Raw genomic sequence first — 10,894 nt, 5'->3', positions numbered from 1 at the left:
AAATAGCGCTCGAGGAAGCGTTTAACAAATACTGTCTGGTCCATGTCTGCTATATATCTGTTTTATTTATTCAGCTGAACCGGATAAGGTCTTAAGCAGAACACATATTGACTTCCTGATATCCAGCGAGAGAAGAAATTTGAGAAAACCACCTAAAGTTGACACGTTGGTTGCAATAGTTTGTTAGTCTTTGATTAAACGATCGAGTCCGGGCCGGATTCAATATATTGCTATGAAATATTCCGATGACGTTTTTATTTGATCTAGAGCCACTCGATTGCGATCCACGCATCGCGATCGCGGATGTTGCGTATCGTATCTATCTTCCTTCTGAGTGAGCGTTCAGTCAGCTCATATCCAGGTGGTTGTCCTGAATTATGGCAACTATATTCTCAATCGCGATCTAACCCGGAACGGATCGACGACGACTGTTATTGTCCGTGTGACACAGGTATCAGAAAATGCCCTTAATATTTTACACTGTTCATTAATCCAACTTTGAATTTTATTTACTCTTCGGTCTTTTCTTATGGTCCATGGTATATCGCGATGCCGCAGTCAAGTGCTACGAACGTCAATACGGGCCTCATGCTTTCGGATAGTTTACGTCGACGTTTCTGCAATTCAGTCATGCTTATTGCTAAGGTGATATAGGTGATAGGTTAGTGACGTTTTATAGCGTCACATATATGCTACAGAAAAGAAGGGCGCTTTTTATGTTTTCAAAGATCGCATTCGACAATAAACACAAGCAGTCTGAATCTGTTCTTACTCTTTATCCATTTGTTTTATTAGGAAGTCACTTAATTGTTGCTTCATACATAAATGATTATTATGCGGTGCGCTTTTTTTTGTAACAGAAGGAAAGACAAGAAACAAAAGTGGTGATTGTATCACTGATTCTTTTTTTTTTTTTTACAAAGTCTACAATATAGTAAAATTTGAGCAAAAAGTCGCAGCAACAATAAACAAGTAAAAATATAGAAATGAACCGCTAAAGGTTTTGGAGAAAGGCCGCACATATGACACCGCAATAATTTTAAAGTAGTCTGATACCAATTTTTGGTGGTATTTTTTTTTTCACTTGCTAATGATGCGCTAGATATTCCTGTAATTCTCCACGTGGTTTCTCGTTTACCACCGCTAAGTAATTTATAATTAATTTTACTTTCTTCACCAGTTTCGGCTTCGCGGTTTCAGCAGCCGAGCGGTTGTTGTACGGTCACAATTGTCTAGGTCACGCGCGGGATTTAAAAAAAAAAAAAAAAAAAAAAAAAAAAAAGCTTTAACCACAGACTCGCTTATTAGCTCCTCATTTTGCGCTTTCAATACAGCCACTTGTTCTGCGCTCCATATGCCAGTTTTCTCTTAGCTCTTCTCAGAGCGCGAGAAATGTTGCAGCATTTATTTGGCTAGTTGCATGCTTTTTCCTTCTTTCTGCGCATCTTGTGTAAGCCTCCGCTGGTATTTGCATTAAGCGCAGCTAACCCCTTCAGAGTTGACGGTCAAGCGACACTTTTTCTGCAAAATATATTCCCATGAATGATATGTGCTTCCTGAATCAGCTGGTTGCAGGCCACATTCGGAACAAAGACCCTCCAGTGCACTCTGCCTATATAGCTCTATCTTCAGCTTTAGATATTGTTGTATTGTACGCGCTTGTTTTTTTCTTTTCCGAGAGTATACACTGTAGTGTCCACAGAACTGCGTTCAGGCTTCCAAAAGTTATCACTTTTTCTATGTACAAAGTGACAAAGTTCTTTTTTTTTTTTTTTTTTTTTTTTTTTTTTTTTAAGGCTCGATAACGCGCGTAGGCTACAGATCCAGCAGGTGCTTCGGTTAATTTGGTCCAAGTTGCAGGTATGTAAACTGAGTCAAACGGATCCCGATGCTCAAAGCTGCACGTCTGCTGCTGCGGGCATGAGTTCTCGCTCGGCTCTTCTAGCTGCTGCCAGCTCCTTGGAAGCATATTGTCAAACATCCTTGACGGTGCGTGCATGGCTGTCGTCTGCACCACTGGCATTACAGCACTGCGTTTTTTGTCGTTTAGCGGCCGGTTGGTCACAGAGGTTCCTCAACTTTCTTTTAGATGTCTTCTTAGGCAGAAGATAGTTCGGATAATGGTCGAATAGCATTGGCACGGTTTCAGGATTAATTCGTGGTCTATCTCTATAGCGAGCTCGTTGACGATGCCGTTTACTGTCACTTTGAACGTTCTCTTGATGTAGCTCTCCTCAAAATATTTTTCGCAGACAACACACGTTGAAGTCAACTTGCGGTCCTGTCTTTTAATCAGCCGCTTCCACTACGCAAGCTGCGCAGGGTCCGATGGCACACCGAACATAGAAACCTAGTCCTGATTCGAGCGGTAGCCACTCCGACAAAGCGACACGAAACATGTCTTTTCCCTGCCCTGATGCTTTATTTTTAGCATCATTAGTCGTTGCAAATTTAATTATCTCATATGAATGCAAGAAACAGAACGACTAAAACAAAAGAACAGTGTAGACGCGTCCAAAGCGCTCGAACCCACTGATGGCTCGGCCAGCGCAGCTGCGGCAAATCAAGGGCGCGCCGGCGGCCGACGGCGTCGACGGCACCTTTACGATGAGCAGCGCCCCTGGCGGCCAAAGTTGGAAGGCATCGCCGGCGCGGACACCTCCTCCCATTGAGAGAGCCCTCCGCACGGCACCCTAGCCAGTATATTCTAGGCACTATACTTGTACTTTCCGCGGTTTCGGGTTTCGGTGTTCAGTCAGTTCAGTAGCAGCAACTGTTTAAAAACAAGCATTGTAACTATATATCGATAGTTAAAAATTTATGCATACATTTTTTGTTTTAAGTATTTTGAGGATCAAAGTTAGGGAAAAACAAATTATTTTGACCGCGAAAGGTGGCTTATGGTGGCTCTCTAGTGGAGCCGTGGAGCATCATCATTAATCTCTTCTAGAATGCCGCGAAACCGCGAATTGGCAGAGTGAGATTTCCCAAGGAGGAGATTTTCAAACTACAGAAGGTTTTCACAGAAGAAGTGTTGGAGCAGGTGAGCCACCTTTAGATTTCCTTACCATCCGGCATACTGTGTAGCCATTTTGTGCGCACAGGCCGCAATTTTTCTTCTCGAGGGGATCGTGCAGTACATGGTTTACTTCTTATCAGACACACTTGATGTTCAGTTGTAATTGGACAGGATTTATTGGAACGCATTATTTTGTAGGGACTCAAGGTACTCGAGATCGACGGAGACAGTCAAATGTACGGCTAGCAGATGACAGTGCATTGTCAGTGTCGCATTAAAAACAAGCACACCAGACTGAAAGCCCTATCAATATACACTCAACATTCCCTGCATCATGCGATTTTATAGTGTCGGTGCTGGCAGCAGCTGCTCAAGGGTACTGAGCCAACCAGGCTCCATGAAGACTAAATTATTGCGGGAATACCATTAGAAGTACCCTGTGATAACGACGAAGTGTTTGTTATTGCACGCGCGCACGCAGAGCGAGCGAGGAAAAAGAATACAGAACGGCCCTAATGTCAACATTTCTAAAGCACTGAGACGCCGAGCTGTGCGGACGTGCGTTGTGTGGGCTCTGGCTTCACGACCGTTTTTTGTGCGACGTGCCTCGAAGCAACGGGTATGTAGGCATGTATGGATTACCTGCTGCTCCTGGTGTTTTTCGGATACATCGCCTGATGCGAGTTGCTCAGCTGGCCTGTTTTTGAACTTTGAGTGTTAGCGCAGGCATTTGTATCTCACGTAGGTGAAAAAGACGCATCCGGCGAACGCCGGAGCGCTTTTCGGGATGGTAGGCGCCAAGCGCCTCAAGCCTTTTTACTTTTTTCGGTCGTGTACCGCAAGGCACGACCACGGTGGAACTCGCCAAAATACTGGTGAAACGCTTCTCGAAGACGGAGTTGGGTAGCAAGACCGACTGAAATACAGACCTGCACAGATAGCACTGCTCCAGCGCGCACCTTCTAGTTCATAGCCTTCGCCGCTAGGGAACGAACACTACGGGTAACCTGGCGATACTGTAAAACTGTTAATAAGAAGGGTCTATTAGTTCTGTCATTTTTCTTCGTCGTTATAGTTTATTTATCTGTCCACGCTGTAATGCACAAGCACCTGTTCTGCGCATGTGCAGCGAGTAACTGCAGTGCCGTCGCACAAAGCGGAATCGCGGTATGTCTTCTGGCGACAGAAAAACATTATAAAAATAAACACTGTCCGCTAAAATACAAAAAGGCAAAATTTTAGAAGTATAACTTGGGCAAAGATCTTTTTTTTTTTTAATTTGGGTACAGTTTGTTTATATTAAATTGTGATTTGATGATGATGAAAATGATAGACGAACAGGTCAACCGAGCGCCCTCAACGACGAGAAAGGTAACGAAAGTTGGCGCACGAGGTCCCATAGGACCCTGTTTTTTGTGCAGGTCTGTATTTCAGTCGGTCTTGTTGGGTAGAGTACAGGACTTCACCGGAGGGAAGTTTGAGATTTTTCTCAAGACGCGAGCAGCTGTCGAGAGGTTCTTAGAAGACCCCGTCGTTGATGTGAAAGGCACAGCGGTGACATTTGAGTACCGGGGAACGCGCTCAAAGTTAGTGCGCATCTTCGGATACTACTCGGAGCACCATGATGTGGAGTTGACGAACGCGCTAAAGCCTTATGGCAAGATCGTCAGCGTGGCTAGGGAGAGTGTCGCCGGCTTCCTGTTTGTCACCACTGGGATTCGGCGCGTGAAGATGGAAATAACGCTAGTTCCAAACTTCTTGGATGTGATCGACACGACCATCCAATGCGAATATGAAGGAGTAAGGAGAGTATGCCGCAAGTGCGGCTGCGAAGGCTACATGGGAGCTAGCTGCGACACGCCGCAGTGCGAACGTTGTGACGCGTATGGCCATGAGACTTGCAAGGCCGCGTGTCCCAAATGTGGAGATCACTCGATCAAAGTGTGCAAAAAGAGGACGTTCGCGTCCATGTTGGGAAATGAAGAAGACACAGAAGCGCCCGCGGAATACTGGGTACAACCCGCTCCCACATGCCCGCCGGCGATCGTCACAGTAGAGAGCCAGAATGAGAATACGGAGGACGCGTCCTCAAATGCCGCTACCGAAGAAGACAGCAAGGAGGCGCCGACCACTACGGCGTCGTCTGAGGAAACCGAGCAGAAGAACGCAGAAGCATCCCATGAGATGCTCCCAGTGTCCGCCGCCAACAACCAAACGGACATTGCTGAGTCTTCTACCGAAGCCCAAGAGAACTCGTGAGAAGATGTTGGCACTGAAGCTCGGCACGTGCGGCCAGCAGCCATCACGGGCAAGGAGCAACAATACGCGGCCGCTACCGCCGCTGCGTCGAAGAACCACACAGCCGCAGCGGAGGATGAAACAGACATGGAAGCAATCAACGCGCGTCCAAAGCGCAAACGCAGTCCCAAAAAGAAAAAGGCCAAGAAAACGGCTGACTCAAGATCTTCAAAATCATCGGTGGGCGCACCACCCACGAAGCGCGCTTTCCTCAAAAACCCGCCGCCGTCAAGCGACAGCGACTCCGGGAGTGACGATGAACCACCCCATGTATGCCATCTCTGCAACGCTACCAATTGCGATTGTGTTTCTGTAATCTCCGACGACTCTTACCAACTCCTCATTGGAGTCGCCCGCCGCCACTTCCGATGTTCCCGACTCCTCATGATGCGGCCGCGCTTCCCCCTCCTTCCTAGTTGCTACACACTGGCATTTTCACTTGTTCTGGCCACCTGGAACATCCGCGAAGCAAGTTGAGACTATCCACATAGCCCGAAACAAAAACATCGATATCCTGGCTTTGCAAGAGACATATATCCACAAGCAAGAGCAGATAGCTAATTTCGATTCTCAGTTTGGCACCCGTTCATATTGGAGCTTTGGAAGGAGGGTATCTGGGGGGGGGGGGGGGGGGTGGCACTTATCTTCCTGCGGGATACCAGTCTGTCCATAATTCGCCGCGACCGGGATAATGCAGGCCGCTACATATCAACCGACCTGAACAACGGCATCCGCATCATTAACATATATGCCCCATGCCGCTCAGGACAACGTGATTTCTTTGAAGGTCCTGAAGAAAAGTTCATAGGCCCAGCCCGCGTCATATTCATGGGCGACTTCAACTGCGCCCTTCACATAGAGGACTGCCGATCTCTTAGCGGCACACCCAGACGCATAGGACGAGACCATGGAGGTGCCGAGGCCCTCCAAGACCTAGTTGAGGAACTGGACCTCAAAGACAGCTGGCGTCTGCTTCAACCTGGCCGAGCAGGCATGACTTGGATGGACCGTGGTCTAGAAAGCCGTATAGACCGAGTGTATGTCTCGGCCAACATAATTTCAGCGCTACAGTCCATCTGGGTATTCCCGACAGCTCTTAGCGACCACCGGTTTCTAGTGCTGCGTATGTGTGCTGCTGACATCATTCCACGTGCCAAAGGGATCTGGAGACTAAATACGCGCCTACTCGATATTCAAGCCATACAACAAGACACAGTTTCAACAATAAGGCGATATATATCTCTCTTCATGAATGCAGAACAGTGGGATCAGATGAAGAATGCGGTGAGGGAATGCCTCCGTGAGTGGGGGAAGAGAGTCGCAAGAGAGGAGCACGAAGAAATCCGCATTATTTCGGATGCGATAATCGTGCTTTCCGCTCCCCAGCATCGCGCCAGCGCTCGTGGCACTCCGCAAGGAGCTTCATCACCTGCTCAACCGACAGTGGGATAAACTGCGTGCAACAGCGCGCGCCGAACGCTGGGAATGCGAGGCATGGTGTTCAAGACACCTTTTGCGCCGTCGCCTCGCAACTAAAAGCAACACACTGACGGCAGTGCAGAACCCCACCTCAGGCATTATCACAACCACCCCAGAAAAAGGGATGGAGAAAGCACGCAGCTTCTTCCAAGAACTATATACCGCCGAACCCTGCAATCCGAGCTCTTTCCCCCTCCATAGCCCGGAAGAAAAGCCGCTCATGGACGCGACATGGCTCACCGACGAGGAACTGTACGCAGCACTTAAATCTATGAAGTTGAACAGGAGCCTAGGAACCGATGGCCTACCACCCGCCTTTTATAAACTATTCTGGCCGCTGTTGAAAACGACTTTCACTAACTTATTGAACACTCTACTGGGAGAAGGGAAGCTCAGCCCCAGCATGAATGAGGGGCTCTTGACCTTATTGTGCAAAGACAGCAACAGGGCCATGGACCTTACAGCATGGAGGCCCATCTCACTTTTAAACACAGACTACAAGATTTCATCGAAATGTCTGTTATTGCGCCTGACACCCGTGCTCTCCAACATTGTCGGGCTGTACCAAGCTTGCTGTGTGCCTGGTCTATCTGTGGAACTACATGGTCTCGCATGAAAGACCTTTTAATTTGGCTGCGATCGTGCAACCTCGGAGGCATCATACTATCCCTGGACCGGTAGAAGGCATTTGACAGGCTATGCCATGAATACCTATTCAACCAGCTGCATCAAGCCAGGATTGACAAGGAATATGTCCGTATGATGCAAGTACTGTACGCCGAGCCGCGCTCGGCAGTCATTATTCAGGGGCGCGTCTCTGAGCATTTCATGGTAGAGTGGGGCGTCAGGCAGGGGTGCCCGCTTTCCCCGCTACTCTACACAATAGCGATAGAGCCGCTGTTACAACGCCTCGCCACAGACCCCTCCATCACAAGAACCAAGCTCCCAGTCGGCCCACCAAGTCTGCCTATCTTTGGCTATGCTGACGATGTGACAATCATTGTCCCAGACGCGTACTCAGCGCAGCGGGTTCTGCAGATTACAAGCATCTACTGCACTGCGAGCGGGGTGTGCCTGAACAGCAGCACTTCTGCAGTTGCAGACATCCCAGTAGTACGGGAAACTAGGATGCTTGGGTTCTACTTTGACCAGAATGGGCCCTCAACAACAAACTGGGAAGCAACCGAAAACACTCGCCAGGAAGACCACGGACTTGTGTTTGCTACGCTGCCCTCTCACAGCACAGGCAACTATTATCCGTACCCTCCTCATCAGTACAATTAGCTTCACTGCCAGCATTCTGGACATGCCTGCAAGTACGAAAAAAACGATGGACAGAGCCATTTTCCGATTTGTGTGGCAGGGCGCTCCAGACAAAGTAAGGCTTCCTGTCGTCCGCCAACCAAGACGTAGAGGAGGCCCCGGTGTCCCAGACCTCACAGCCCTGACTAGAGCGTTGCACGTGAGATGAGTAGCGCGAGCAGTAGAGTGCGACATACCACTGACAAAAAGGTTCACCACCTACTTCTTGTCAACCAGGCTCACAGCCTTTACCAGGGAGCACCTGTCGCATAACTCCCCTCGCGCTGGGACGCCGCTCACGTTTTATCGTATGGCTGCAGAGGATTCGCTACTGCTGAGAGAGGAGTTAAAGAGCCTCAGAGTGTGGAAGTGAAGACCGTACTAGACCTACTGACCCCACCTCTACCGAACCATCTACACAGAGATCTAATATCCGCCGAGCGTCCCATGTGGAAATACATCTCTGCGCACTTCCTGGATGCATGCCGCGCATCATTCATGTAGCGCTACGCTCGCGGCATTTTACCGATCCGCCGCCGAGCCTTTGGGCCGACATTGTCTGCATCCATCGATGCATGTCCTTTCTGTGGAGTGCGAAAGACCGGAACACATTTTTTTCGAGTGTATCCTCCCTGCCTCACCCCTGGATCGCCTGAAAGAACTGTTTGAGCTGCCAGGAATACCATATGCCACCGTCAGGTATCTCAACCCGCTGCCCAGCGAAGCATGAAAGCAGTTCATCTTGACTCTCGTTGAAATAAGTTTAAATCTGGATCGCAAGATGCTGAGCAGTCTACAGCCCGAAAATACCCCGTCTCCTCGAGGTGAAGAAAATCAGAAAGGAGCTGTGGTTTCACCTTGAACGGGAAAGACGCCAGCTTGGCAAGAAAAAATTTTGTGAAGAATGGGGTCACCCCATTTTCAAAGAAGAAGAAAATTCAAAGAAGAAAATGGAAGAATCGAAGTCAGATATTAGAATATTTGCTCGCGTCAGACTTTGACCCGCCAGGGTGGCACGGACGTGGTGCATTGGCGCTGCGACTCTGCCCCGGTGAGAATAAGCCAGATTGCACGAGCCTCGTGGTTGGGAAAAGCCGGCTCCCCGAAACAAACCCCCCCCCCCCCACCCCTGTGGTGCGGGAGGCCTTGCCTGGGGTTGTCATAGGATGATGATGGTCGCTGGTTGAGGTCTGTACCTTCACAGGAGGACTGCACCTGGTGCATCCTCCCTTCCATCTGACAAGGCAAAGCGTTTTCTGAAATTCCCAAGGCGCATTCTACATGCCAGGGGATATATTTCTCCATCCAGATGTTAAGACAGTTTCTCAATTTAAGTTCATGGGCAGATTTTAAGGTACTAGCTTTTTTTTTTCTGGTGACTTAAAAACCCCATAATAGGCCTCTTTGAGTCAGATAGTCATGTGTTGATATATTGAATGGTGACTCATTAACCAAGAAAACTTGCCATAAGCTAGCAACCTAACCTCGGCGTGGGATCCTGGGCTTTTTTGATGGAAAAAATACCTCATTACAAAGTATGCGCATATTTTCCCAGTCCCGCCACGATGGTACAGTGGTAAGATACCAGACTACTGTGCTAGAGTTCCCCGGTTTGATACCAACCGTTGGCGGCTGCGTTTTGATGGAGGTGAAACGAAGAGGCATCCGTGGGCTATGCGATGTCATTGCATGTTAAAAATTCCCAAGTGGTCGAAATTACTCCGTGGCCCCCACTACGGCTCCTCTTTCTCTATTTCCACTTTCACTCCAACCTCCCACCTTTCCTTTATGGTGCGGAAGTGTCCACAGAACAAGTGTGACAAATACTGCGCCTTTCCTTTCCTGTTAACCAATTATTATTGTTATTATTATTATTATGTAGAAGTCCAAGGTTCCAGCGTTCGAGGATTAGTCTTGCGCCAATTCCATTCAGTAGACTCACAATTGACTCCATTGTTAAAGTCGAGCAGCGATCAGACTGCTGGCACAGACGTGAGGAGGTTTTTGCTCCACGCGAACAAAACGAATACGCGCTGCTCACTTCGGGACCCGCAGTTTGACCAGCGCCTGGTTTGACAACAACATACTTATCCAGGTGTAAAGTTGATTGTTCGTTTTCACAGCGTAACTGCTAAGGTATTAACATAGAAAGGCAGCCTAATAGGGCTTGGTAAGTAGAATACATATTTTTTCAGCGCAAAAAGGGCAAAAGAATGAGAGACGCAGGATGAACGCTGATGATAAGAGCTTGTTCCCCTCCTTCGTCCTGTCTTCTTCGCATCGAAAAAAGTATGCATTCTGCTTAATTGCTAAAGCTAATATGAGACTAGAATTTCTCTGTAGTATACTTAAAGCGACTTCAGTGAGGAGAGTGTGGAGCCTGATGGCTGTAAATTAGCCATCAGGAGTGTGGAGCCTGATGGATGGAAATTACTTTATGTGCATTTATATGCAGTTTTAATTTTTATCTCGGAATAATAGACTAATTTTTTTTTTTTACCATTTTATGATGGTGCTTACAAACCTTTGTGGCTGCAGAATCTAGGAAAACTGTACCTTTTCTGGATTAATTTAGATCGCGTGCCAAACTAGCACTGGCATCGCACAACACATAGATCAGTTTTTAAGCCGGGATTCGGATCTGCGTCCTTGGGTCAGCAGCTAAATTTCGTTGCTGTTTTTAACTCTTCGATTTGTCGTCTGTGTGCACTTGTTGACCATTACGCGCTCTGAAACGTTGTACTATTCCATGTTTCATAACTTCCCACTGGGGCATCTGATCTTTTCCGCCGAACT

At 48.0% G+C, this 10,894-nt stretch overlaps 1 protein-coding gene across 2 annotated transcripts in view; it reads left to right on the top strand.

Moving 5' to 3' along the window:
- The first annotated feature begins 2,704 nt into the window (after positions 1-2,704).
- LOC146197855 (uncharacterized) overlaps positions 2,705-10,894 on the top strand; it is a 33,414-nt gene continuing 25,224 nt past the window's right edge. The window contains exon 1 of one of the 2 annotated variants that reach the window (XM_084593114.1): positions 2,705-3,043. The gene's annotated coding sequence lies outside the window, so the exon portion shown is untranslated. Of the gene's footprint in view, positions 3,044-3,392; positions 3,639-10,894 lie in introns of those variants that run through there. The other variant, XM_084593115.1, reaches the window with a different exon arrangement.

Source organism: Amblyomma maculatum, chromosome 2 (assembly GCF_055883805.1).
Source record: "Amblyomma maculatum isolate TAMU_Amacu chromosome 2, ASM5588380v1, whole genome shotgun sequence".
NCBI classification, from domain to species: Eukaryota; Metazoa; Arthropoda; class Arachnida; order Ixodida; family Ixodidae; genus Amblyomma; species Amblyomma maculatum.
Note: the sequence above shows the minus strand (reverse complement) of the source record. Positions and strands in the feature narration are given on the sequence as shown.